At 65.4% G+C, this 12,500-nt stretch overlaps 1 non-coding gene and 1 pseudogene across 1 annotated transcript; both read left to right on the forward strand.

The window, feature by feature from the left end:
• The first annotated feature begins 5,177 nt into the window (after nucleotides 1-5,177).
• On the forward strand, nucleotides 5,178-5,295 carry LOC125967891 (5S ribosomal RNA). Its single transcript, XR_007480958.1, has one exon. It is a non-coding gene; the product is annotated as a 5S ribosomal RNA (ribosomal RNA).
• Nucleotides 5,296-5,927: 632 nt separating this feature from the next.
• On the forward strand, nucleotides 5,928-6,046 carry LOC125967823 (5S ribosomal RNA; annotated as a pseudogene).
• Nucleotides 6,047-12,500: the final 6,454 nt, after the last annotated feature.

Raw genomic sequence — 12,500 nt, forward strand, 5'->3', positions numbered from 1 at the left:
GCCGGGCGGGTGCGCGAGCTCGCCGGCCGCTGGAAGTCGAATGAGGCGCCGCGACCACCTCCGCGGTGCTTATAAACAGCCGATCCGCTCGGCGGGGGCTATTTTCGGCCACTTGGCTCGTGCGCACGGCCTCCCGGATGTGCCGGGCGGGTGCGCGAGCTCGCCGGCCGCTTGAAGTCGAATGAGGCGCCGCGACCACCTCCGCGGTGCTTATAAACAGCCGATCCGCTCGGCGGGGGCTATTTCCGGGCACTTGGCTCGTGCGCACGGCCTCCCGGATGTGCCGGGCGAGTGCGCGAGCTCGCCGGCCGCTGGAAGTCGAATGAGGCGCCGCGGCCACCTCCGCGGTGCTTATAAACAGCCGATCCGCTCGGCGGGGGCTATTTTCGGCCACTTGGCTCGTGCGCACGCCCTCCCGGATGTGCCGGGCGGGTGCGCGGGCTCGCCGGCCGCTGGAAGTCGAATGAGGCGCCGCGACCACCTCCGCGGTGCTTACAAACAGCCGATCCGCTCGGCGGGGGCTATTTTCGTCCACTAGGCTCGTGCGCACGGCCTCCCGGATGTGCCGGGCGGGTGCGCGAGCTCGCCGGCCGCTGGAAGTCGAATGAGGCGCCGCGACCACCTCCGCGGTGCTTATAAACAGCCGATCCGCTCGGCGGGGGCTATTTTCGGCCACTTGGCTCGTGCGCACGGCCTCCCGGATGTGCCGGGCGGGTGCGCGAGCTCGCCGGCCGCTGGAAGTCGAATGAGGCGCCGCGACCACCTCCGCGGTGCTTATAAACAGCCGATCCGCTCGGCGGGGGCTATTTTCGGCCACTTGGCTCGTGCGCACGGCCTCCCGGATGTGCCGGGCGGGTGCGCGAGCTCGCCGGCCGCTGGAAGTCGAATGAGGCGCCGCGACCACCTCCGCGGTGCTTATAAACAGCCGATCCGCTCGGCGGGGGCTATTTTCGGCCACTTGGCTCGTGCGCACGGCCTCCCGGATGTGCCGGGCGGGTGCGCGAGCTCGCCGGCCGCTGGAAGTCGAATGAGGCGCCGCGACCACCTCCGCGGTGCTTATAAACAGCCGATCCGCTCGGCGGGGGCTATTTTCGGCCACTTGGCTCGTGCGCACGGCCTCCCGGATGTGCCGGGCGGGTGCGCGAGCTCGCCGGCCGCTTGAAGTCGAATGAGGCGCCGCGACCACCTCCGCGGTGCTTATAAACAGCCGATCCGCTCGGCGGGGGCTATTTTCGGCCACTTGGCTCGTGCGCACGGCCTCCCGGATGTGCCGGGCGAGTGCGCGAGCTCGCCGGCCGCTGGAAGTCGAATGAGGCCCCGCGGCCACCTCCGCGGTGCTTATAAACAGCCGATCCGCTCGGCGGGGGCTATTTTCGGCCACTTGGCTCGTGCGCACGGCCTCCCGGATGTGCCGGGCGGGTGCGCGGGCTCGCCGGCCGCTGGAAGTCGAATGAGGCGCCGCGACCACCTCCGCGGTGCTTACAAACAGCCGATCCGCTCGGCGGGGGCTATTTTCGTCCACTAGGCTCGTGCGCACGGCCTCCCGGATGTGCCGGGCGGGTGCGCGAGCTCGCCGGCCGCTGGAAGTGGAATGAGGCGCCGCGACCACCTCCGCGGTGCTTATAAACAGCCGATCCGCTCGGCGGGGGCTATTTTCGGCCACTTGGCTCGTGCGCACGGCCTCCCGGATGTGCCGGGCGGGTGCGCGAGCTCGCGGGCCGCTGGAAGTCGAATGAGGCGCCGCGGCCACCTCCGCGGTGCTTATAAACAGCCGATCCGCTCGGCGGGGGCTATTTTCGGCCACTTGGCTCGTGCGCACGGCCTCCCGGATGTGCCGGGCGGGTGCGCGGGCTCGCCGGCCGCTGGAAGTCGAATGAGGCGCCGCGACCACCTCCGCGGTGCTTATAAACAGCCGATCCGCTCGGCGGGGGCTATTTTCGGCCACTTGGCTCGTGCGCACGGCCTCCCGGATGTGCCGGGCGGGTGCGCAAGCTCGCCGGCCGCTGGAAGTCGAATGAGGCGCCGCGACCACCTCCGCGGTGCTTATAAACAGCCGATCCGCTCGGCGGGGGCTATTTTCGGCCACTTGGCTCGTGCGCACGGCCTCCCGGATGTGCCGGGCGGGTGCGCGGGCTCGCCGGCCGCTGGAAGTCGAATGAGGCGCCGCGACCACCTCCGCGGTGCTTATAAACAGCCGATCCGCTCGGCGGGGGCTATTTTCGGCCACTTGGCTCGTGCGCACGGCCTCCCGGATGTGCCGGGCGGGTGCGCGAGCTCGCCGGCCGCTGGAAGTCGAATGAGGCGCCGCGACCACCTCCGCGGTGCTTATAAACAGCCGATCCGCTCGGCGGGGGCTATTTTCGGCCACTTGGCTCGTGCGCACGGCCTCCCGGATGTGCCGGGCGGGTGCGCGAGCTCGCGGGCCGCTGGAAGTCGAATGAGGCGCCGCGGCCACCTCCGCGGTGCTTATAAACAGCCGATCCGCTCGGCGGGGGCTATTTTCGGCCACTTGGCTCGTGCGCACGGCCTCCCGGATGTGCCGGGCGGGTGCGCGGGCTCGCCGGCCGCTGGAAGTCGAATGAGGCGCCGCGACCACCTCCGCGGTGCTTATAAACAGCCGATCCGCTCGGCGGGGGCTATTTTCGGCCACTTGGCTCGTGCGCACGGCCTCCCGGATGTGCCGGGCGGGTGCGCAAGCTTGCCGGCCGCTGGAAGTCGAATGAGGCGCCGCGACCACCTCCGCGGTGCTTATAAACAGCCGATCCGCTCGGCGGGGGCTATTTTCGGCCACTTGGCTCGTGCGCACGGCCTCCCGGATGTGCCGGGCGGGTGCGTGAGCTCGCCGGCCGCTGGAAGTCGAATGAGGCGCCGCGATCACCTCCGCGGTGCTTATAAACAGCCGATCCGCTCGGCGGGGGCTATTTTCGGCCACTTGGCTCGTGCGCACGGCCTCCCGGATGTGCCGGGCGGGTGCGCGAGTGCGCGGCCCGCTGGAAGTCGAATGAGGCGCCGCGACCACCTCCGCGGTGCTTATAAACAGCCGATCCGCTCGGCGGGGGCTATTTTCGGCCACTTGGCTCGTGCGCACGGCCTCCCGGATGTGCCAGGCGGGTGCGCGAGCTCGCCGGCCGCTGGAAGTCGAATGAGGCGCCGCGACCACCTCCGCGGTGCTTATAAACAGCCGATCCGCTCGGCGGGGGCTATTTTCGGCCACTTGGCTCGTGCGCACGGCCTCCCGGATGTGCCGGGCGGGTGCGCGAGCTCGCCGGCCGCTGGAAGTCGAATGAGGCGCCGCGACCACCTCCGCGGTGCTTATAAACAGCCGATCCGCTCGGCGGGGGCTATTTTCGGCCACTTGGCTCGTGCGCACGGCCTCCCGGATGTGCCGGGCGGGTGCGCGAGCTTGCCGGCCGCTTGAAGTCGAATGAGGCGCCGCGACCACCTCCGCGGTGCTTATAAACAGCCGATCCGCTCGGCGGGGGCTATTTTCGGCCACTTGGCTCGTGCGCACGGCCTCCCGGATGTGCCGGGCGGGTGCGCGAGCTCGCCGGCCGCTTGAAGTCGAATGAGGCGCCGCGACCACCTCCGCGGTGCTTATAAAAAGCCGATCCGCTCGGCGGGGGCTATTTTCGGCCACTTGGCTCGTGCGCACGGCCTCCCGGATGTGCCGGGCGGGTGCGCGAGCTCGCCGGCCGCTGGAAGTCGAATGAGGCGCCGCGACCACCTCCGCGGTGCTTATAAACAGCCGATCCGCTCGGCGGGGGCTATTTTCGGCCACTTGGCTCGTGCGCACGGCCTCCCGGAGTTGCCGGGCGGGTGCGCGAGCTCGCCGGCCGCTGGAAGTCGAATGAGGCGCCGCGACCACCTCCGCGGTGCTTACAAACAGCCGATCCGCTCGGCGGGGGCTATTTTCGTCCACTTGGCTCGTGCGCACGGCCTCCCGGATGTGCCGGGCGGGTGCGCGAGCTCGCCGGCCGCTGGAAATCGAATGAGGCGCCGCGACCACCTCCGCGGTGCTTATAAACAGCCGATCTGCTCGGCGGGGGGTATTTTCGGCCACTTGGCTCGTGCGCACGGCCTCCCGGATGTGCCGGGCGGGTGCGCGAGCTCGCCGGCCGCTGGAAGTCGAATGAGGCGCCGCGACCACCTCCGCGGTGCTTATAAACAGCCGATCCGCTCGGCGGGGGCTATTTTCGGCCACTTGGCTCGTGCGCACGGCCTCCCGGATGTGCCGGGCGGGTGCGCGGGCTCGCCGGCCGCTGGAAGTCGAATGAGGCGCCGCGACCACCTCCGCGGTGCTTATAAACAGCCGATCCGCTCGGCGGGGGCTATTTTCGGCCACTTGGCTCGTGCGCACGGCCTCCCGGATGTGCCGGGCGGGTGCGCGAGCTCGCCGGCCGCTGGAAGTCGAATGAGGCGCCGCGACCACCTCCGCGGTGCTTATAAACAGCCGATCCGCTCGGCGGGGGCTATTTTCGGCCACTTGGCTCGTGCGCACGGCCTCCCGGATGTGCCGGGCGGGTGCGCGAGCTCGCCGGCCGCTGGAAGTCCAATGAGGCGCCGCGATCTCCTCCGCGGTGCTTATAAAGTGCCGATCCGCTCGGCTTGGAGCTATTTCCGGCCTCCCGTTGGTGCCGGGCGGCGTGCGCGAGCTCGCCGGCCGCGATCTCCTCCGCGGTGCTTATAAACAGCAGCATGCGCACGGCCTCCCAGAATTTGAACACATTTCGTCAATAAATTTCGCATATTGAATTTTGAAGTTTAATATAATGCAACAATTGAGCCCGACTTATACAAAGGATATATCATAAAATCGTAAATTTCCGTCGAATTTTAGGGGGTCGACTTATACACCGAGTCGACCTGTACACCGGCAAATACGGTAAATACGATTAAATAAAATGATACGACTGGCATAAAAACAAATATAAACCACATAAAAATAAAAGTCACCATTACGTTGAATTATTGGGAGCACCGAGCTTGTTTCTCAGAAACGAGCCGGTCCCATCCAGGCGTAATCGGAGACAATGAAACCCGAAGTGGTTAAGGTTTGTCTTTTAATGCAGGATGCTTGGTCTCCATGTGCCGAAGCAGTTTTGAAGGCTTCATTGGCTCGCTCGCTAGTTTCAGGGGCGATTGTGTCTATAAAATGCAAAATGTTGGGTCACCTCACGGCTTACGGCCATACTACCCTGAGAACGCCCGATCTCGTCCGATCTCAGAAGCTAAGCAGGGTCGGGCCTGGTTAGTACTTGGATGGGAGACCGCCTGGGAATACCAGGTGTTGAAGCTTTTTCTTTTTCTTATGTGCACTTCAATCGTTTAAGAAGCTATTTTTTACAACACCCATCACGAATGGCATCCGGAAACAGCAAGCCTAATTTAAACTCCGACATTGAAACTATAACACGAGTTTGAAAGCTATATTATGTGGTGACATCCACAGCATTGTAGTTAAATTTTTTACCGCTAGAGAGCAGACTATGTACAGTGAGCATGGCTCCCTGTGAACTCAAAGCAGCAGGCTTGACTTGTAAAAGAACCCAACACAACACTTCCATGAAGTGTTTTTAAACTTTTCAAGGCATTTATTTTGATTCAGCAAAATGCAGGTCGCAACGGCAAATTCGTGCTACCGCATAAAAAGCTGTCAATAATTTTTCATGATAGCCATGTTTCCAGAAAACACCAAAAGCCTTGGAAGAAAGCCTGTTTCGGCCCTGGTTGTAAAAAAAACAAAAAAAAAACAAAAGGGAAGGGTGACCGTCCGGGAATACCAGGTGCTGAAAGCCTTTTTTTTTTTTTTTTTTCCCACGTCAATTGTGAAAGGAAACTTTTACCACAGCCATCAAGTCCCGCCGCTGCTTGGCATGGTTTCAGGGGCGATTGTGTCTATAAAATGAAAAATTCTGAGCGGTCTCACGGCTTACGGCAATACTACCCTGAGAGCGCCCGCTCTCGTCCGATCTCGGAGGCTAAGCAGGGTCGGGCCTGGTTAGTACTTGGATGGGAGACCGCCTGGGAATACCAGTTACCGTAAGCTTTTTTTTTTTTTTTTTTTTCTTATGTGCACTTCAATCGTTTAAGCCAAGAACTTTTTACAGCACCCATCACGAATGGCATTCGGAAACTGCAAGCCTAGTTTGAACTCCGACACTGAAACTACAACACGAGTTTAAAACCTACATTGTGTGGCGACAGCCATAGCATTGCAGTTCACGTTTTTACCGCTAGAGGACAGACTATGTACAGTGAATAAAGAGCATGGCTCCCTCTGAACTCAAAGCAGCAGTCTTTACTTGTAAAAGAACCCAGCACAACACATTGCGCTTCCATGTAGTGTTTTTACCTTTTTCATGACATTTATTTTGATACAGCCAAATGCAGGTTTTGTGCACTTCACTTTTCCGTTGGGCATTCGCGTAGAACCTTATTCCAGTTACGGCCAGATTCTTTTAGACTAGTGGTCCCCAACCTTTCTTGCGCCACGGACCGGCTACGCGTCAGAAATATTTTTGCGGACCTGCCTTTATATATATAAATAAACAATAAATCTATATAAATAAATACTACATTTATAATAAGTATATATACCGTATTTGCCGGTGTATTGGTCGACCTTTTTCGATCCAAAATCGACCGAAAAAAATCGACCTCGACTTATACACCGAGTCATAAAATTTAACTTCGTATTCATCGCTTCAAATGTGATGGTAACCAAGGCCGTTTCTCATGCATCTCATTGTGCGTTGCACTTAGAAAATGTGAACCGGGCGGCGTGCGCGAGTGCGCGGCCCGCTGGAAGTCGAATGAGGCGCCGCGACCACCTCCGCGGTGCTTATAAACAGCCGATCCGCTCGGCGGGGGCTATTTTCGGCCACTTGGCTCGTGCGCACGGCCTCCCGGATGTGCCGGGCGGGTGCGCGAGCTCGCCGGCCGCTGGAAGTCGAATGAGGCGCCGCGACCACCTCCGCGGTGCTTATAAACAGCCGATCCGCTCGGCGGGGGCTATTTTCGGCCACTTGGCTCGTGCGCACGGCTTCCCGGATGTGCCGGGCGGGTGCGCGGGCTCGCCGGCCGCTGGAAGTCGAATGAGGCGCCGCGACCACCTCCGCGGTGCTTATAAACAGCCGATCCGCTCGGCGGGGGCTATTTTCGGCCACTTGGCTCGTGCGCACGGCCTCCCGGATGTGCCGGGCGGGTGCGCGAGCTCGCCGGCCGCTGGAAGTCGAATGAGGCGCCGCGACCACCTCCGCGGTGCTTATAAACAGCCGATCCGCTCGGCGGGGGCTATTTTCGGCCACTTGGCTCGTGCGCACGGCCTCCCGGATGTGCCGGGCGGGTGCGCGAGCTCGCCGGCCGCTGGAAGTCGAATGAGGCGCCGCGACCACCTCCGCGGTGCTTATAAACAGCCGATCCGCTCGGCGGGGGCTATTTTCGGCCACTTGGCTCGTGCGCACGGCCTCCCGGATGTGCCGGGCGGGTGCGCGATCTCGCCGGCCGCTGGAAGTCGAATGAGGCGCCGCGACCACCTCCGCGGTGCTTATAAACAGCCGATCCGCTCGGCGGGGGCTATTTTCGGCCACTTGGCTCGTGCGCACGGCCTCCCGGATGTGCCGGGCGGGTGCGCGAGCTCGCCGGCCGCTGGAAGTCGAATGAGGCGCCGCGACCACCTCCGCGGTGCTTATAAACAGCCGATCCGCTCGGCGGGGGCTATTTTCGGCCACTTGGCTCGTGCGCACGGCCTCCCGGATGTGCCGGGCGGGTGCGCGAGCTCGCCGGCCGCTGGAAGTCGAATGAGGCGCCGCGACCACCTCCGCGGTGCTTATAAACAGCCGATCCGCTCGGCGGGGGCTATTTTCGGCCACTTGGCTCGTGCGCACGGCCTCCCGGATGTGCCGGGCGGGTGCGCAAGCTTGCCGGCCGCTGGAAGTCGAATGAGGCGCCGCGACCACCTCCGCGGTGCTTATAAACAGCCGATCCGCTCGGCGGGGGCTATTTTCGGCCACTTGGCTCGTGCGCACGGCCTCCCGGATGTGCCGGGCGGGTGCGCGGGCTCGCCGGCCGCTGGAAGTCGAATGAGGCGCCGCGACCACCTCCGCGGTGCTTATAAACAGCCGATCCGCTCGGCGGGGGCTATTTTCGGCCACTTGGCTCGTGCGCACGGCCTCCCGGATGTGCCGGGCGGGTGCGCGAGCTCGCCGGCCGCTGGAAGTCGAATGAGGCGCCGCGACCACCTCCGCGGTGTTTATAAACAGCCGATCCGCTCGGCGGGGGCTATTTTCGGCCACTTGGCTCGTGCGCACGGCCTCCCGGATGTGCCGGGCGGGTGCGCGAGCTCGCCGGCCGCTGGAAGTCGAATGAGGCGCCGCGACCACCTCCGCGGTGCTTATAAACAGCCGATCCGCTCGGCGGGGGCTATTTTCGGCCACTTGGCTCGTGCGCACGGCCTCCCGGATGTGCCGGGCGGGTGCGCGATCTCGCCGGCCGCTGGAAGTCGAATGAGGCGCCGCGACCACCTCCGCGGTGCTTATAAACAGCCGATCCGCTCGGCGGGGGCCATTTTCGGCCACTTGGCTCGTGCGCACGGCCTCCCGGATGTGCCGGGCGGGTGCGCGAGCTCGCCGGCCGCTTGAAGTCGAATGAGGCGCCGCGACCACCTCCGCGGTGCTTACAAACAGCCGATCCGCTCGGCGGGGGCTATTTTCGGCCACTTGGCTCGTGCGCACGGCCTCCCGGATGTGCCGGGCGGGTGCGCGAGCTCGCCGGCCGCTGGAAGTCGAATGAGGCGCCGCGACCACCTCCGCTGTGCTTATAAACAGCCGATCCGCTCGGCGGGGGCTATTTTCGGCCACTTGGCTCGTGCGCACGGCCTCCCGGATGTGCCGGGCGGGTGCGCGAGCTCGCCGGCCGCTGGAAGTCGAATGAGGCGCCGCGACCACCTCCGCGGTGCTTATAAACAGCCGATCCGCTCGGCGGGGGCTATTTTCGGCCACTTGGCTCGTGCGCACGGCCTCCCGGATGTGCCGGGCGGGTGCGCGAGCTCGCCGGCCGCTTGAAGTCGAATGAGGCGCCGCGCCCACCTCCGCGGTGCTTATAAACAGCCGATCCGCTCGGCGGGGGCTATTTTCGGCCACTTGGCTCGTGCGCACGGCCTCCCGGATATGCCGGGCGAGTGCGCGAGCTCGCCGGCCGCTGGAAGTCGAATGAGGCGCCGCGGCCACCTCCGCGGTGCTTATAAACAGCCGATCCGCTCGGCGGGGGCTATTTTCGGCCACTTGGCTCGTGCGCACGGCCTCCCGGATGTGCCGGGCGGGTGCGCGGGCTCGCCGGCCGCTGGAAGTCGAATGAGGCGCCGCGACCACCTCCGCGGTGCTTACAAACAGCCGATCCGCTCGGCGGGGGCTATTTTCGTCCACTAGGCTCGTGCGCACGGCCTCCCGGATGTGCCGGGCGGGTGCGCGAGCTCGCCGGCCGCTGGAAGTCGAATGAGGCGCGGCGACCACCTCCGCGGTGCTTATAAACAGCCGATCCGCTCGGCGGGGGCTATTTTCGGCCACTTGGCTCGTGCGCACGGCCTCCCGGATGTGCCGGGCGGGTGCGCGAGCTCGCGGGCCGCTGGAAGTCGAATGAGGCGCCGCGGCCACCTCCGCGGTGCTTATAAACAGCCGATCCGCTCGGCGGGGGCTATTTTCGGCCACTTGGCTCGTGCGCACGGCCTCCCGGATGTGCCGGGCGGGTGCGCGGGCTCGCCGGCCGCTGGAAGTCGAATGAGGCGCCGCGACCACCTCCGCGGTGCTTATAAACAGCCGATCCGCTCGGCGGGGGCTATTTTCGGCCACTTGGCTCGTGCGCACGGCCTCCCGGATGTGCCGGGCGGGTGCGCAAGCTCGCCGGCCGCTGGAAGTCGAATGAGGCGCCGCGACCACCTCCGCGGTGCTTATAAACAGCCGATCCGCTCGGCGGGGGCTATTTTCGGCCACTTGGCTCGTGCGCACGGCCTCCCGGATGTGCCGGGCGGGTGCGCGGGCTCGCCGGCCGCTGGAAGTCGAATGAGGCGCCGCGACCACCTCCGCGGTGCTTATAAACAGCCGATCCGCTCGGCGGGGGCTATTTTCGGCCACTTGGCTCGTGCGCACGGCCTCCCGGATGTGCCGGGCGGGTGCGCGAGCTCGCCGGCCGCTGGAAGTCGAATGAGGCGCCGCGGCCACCTCCGCGGTGCTTATAAACACCCGATACGCTCGGCGGGGGCTATTTTCGGCCACTTGGCTCGTGCGCACGGCCTCCCGGATGTGCCGGGCGGGTGCGCGGGCTCGCCGGCCGCTGGAAGTCGAATGAGGCGCCGCGACCACCTCCGCGGTGCTTATAAACAGCCGATCCGCTCGGCGGGGGCTATTTTCGGCCACTTGGCTCGTGCGCACGGCCTCCCGGATGTGCCGGGCGGGTGCGCGAGCTCGCCGCCCGCTGGAAGTCGAATGAGGCGCCGCGACCACCTCCGCGGTGCTTATAAACAGCCGATCCGCTCGGCGGGGGCTATTTTCAGCCACTTGGCTCGTGCGCACGGCCTCCCGGATGTGCCGGGCGGGTGCGCGGGCTCGCCGGCCGCTGGAAGTCGAATGAGGCGCCGCGACCACCTCCGCGGTGCTTATAAACAGCCGATCCGCTCGGCGGGGGCTATTTTCGGCCACTTGGCTCGTGCGCACGGCCTCCCGGATGTGCCGGGCGGGTGCGCGAGCTCGCCGGCCGCTGGAAGTCGAATGAGGCGCCGCGACCACCTCCGCGGTGCTTATAAACAGCCGATCCGCTCGGCGGGGGCTATTTTCGGCCACTTGGCTCGTGCGCACGGCCTCCCGGATGTGCCGGGCGGGTGCGCGAGCTCGCCGGCCGCTGGAAGTCGAATGAGGCGCCGCGATCACCTCCGCGGTGCTTATAAACAGCCGATCCGCTCGGCGGGGGCTATTTTCGGCCACTTGGCTCGTGCGCACGGCCTCCCGGATGTGCCGGGCGGGTGCGCGAGTGCGCGGCCCGCTGGAAGTCGAATGAGGCGCCGCGACCACCTCCGCGGTGCTTATAAACAGCCGATCCGCTCGGCGGGGGCTATTTTCGGCCACTTGGCTCGTGCGCACGGCCTCCCGGATGTGCCAGGCGGGTGCGCGAGCTCGCCGGCCGCTGGAAGTCGAATGAGGCGCCGCGACCACCTCCGCGGTGCTTATAAACAGCCGATCCGCTCGGCGGGGGCTATTTTCGGCCACTTGGCTCGTGCGCACGGCCTCCCGGATGTGCCGGGCGGGTGCGCGAGCTCGCCGGCCGCTGGAAGTCGAATGAGGCGCCGCGACCACCTCCGCGGTGCTTATAAACAGCCGATCCGCTCGGCGGGGGCTATTTTCGGCCACTTGGCTCGTGCGCACGGCCTCCCGGATGTGCCGGGCGGGTGCGCGAGCTTGCCGGCCGCTTGAAGTCGAATGAGGCGCCGCGACCACCTCCGCGGTGCTTATAAACAGCCGATCCGCTCGGCGGGGGCTATTTTCGGCCACTTGGCTCGTGCGCACGGCCTCCCGGATGTGCCGGGCGGGTGCGCGAGCTCGCCGGCCGCTTGAAGTCGAATGAGGCGCCGCGACCACCTCCGCGGTGCTTATAAAAAGCCGATCCGCTCGGCGGGGGCTATTTTCGGCCACTTGGCTCGTGCGCACGGCCTCCCGGATGTGCCGGGCGGGTGCGCGAGCTCGCCGGCCGCTGGAAGTCGAATGAGGCGCCGCGACCACCTCCGCGGTGCTTATAAACAGCCGATCCGCTCGGCGGGGGCTATTTTCGGCCACTTGGCTCGTGCGCACGGCCTCCCGGAGTTGCCGGGCGGGTGCGCGAGCTCGCCGGCCGCTGGAAGTCGAATGAGGCGCCGCGACCACCTCCGCGGTGCTTACAAACAGCCGATCCGCTCGGCGGGGGCTATTTTCGTCCACTTGGCCCGTGCGCACGGCCTCCCGGATGTGCCGGGCGGGTGCGCGAGCTCGCCGGCCGCTGGAAATCGAATGAGGCGCCGCGACCACCTCCGCGGTGCTTATAAACAGCCGATCTGCTCGGCGGGGGGTATTTTCGGCCACTTGGCTCGTGCGCACGGCCTCCCGGATGTGCCGGGCGGGTGCGCGAGCTCGCCGGCCGCTGGAAGTCGAATGAGGCGCCGCGACCACCTCCGCGGTGCTTATAAACAGCCGATCCGCTCGGCGGGGGCTATTTTCGGCCACTTGGCTCGTGCGCACGGCCTCCCGGATGTGCCGGGCGGGTGCGCGGGCTCGCCGGCCGCTGGAAGTCGAATGAGGCGCCGCGACCACCTCCGCGGTGCTTATAAACAGCCGATCCGCTCGGCGGGGGCTATTTTCGGCCACTTGGCTCGTGCGCACGGCCTCCCGGATGTGCCGGGCGGGTGCGCGAGCTCGCCGGCCGCTGGAAGTCGAATGAGGCGCCGCGACCACCTCCGCGGTGCTTATAAACAGCCGATCCGC

The sequence above is a fragment of the Syngnathus scovelli genome, chromosome 4 (assembly GCF_024217435.2).
Source record: "Syngnathus scovelli strain Florida chromosome 4, RoL_Ssco_1.2, whole genome shotgun sequence".
Lineage (NCBI taxonomy): Eukaryota > Metazoa > Chordata > Actinopteri > Syngnathiformes > Syngnathidae > Syngnathus > Syngnathus scovelli.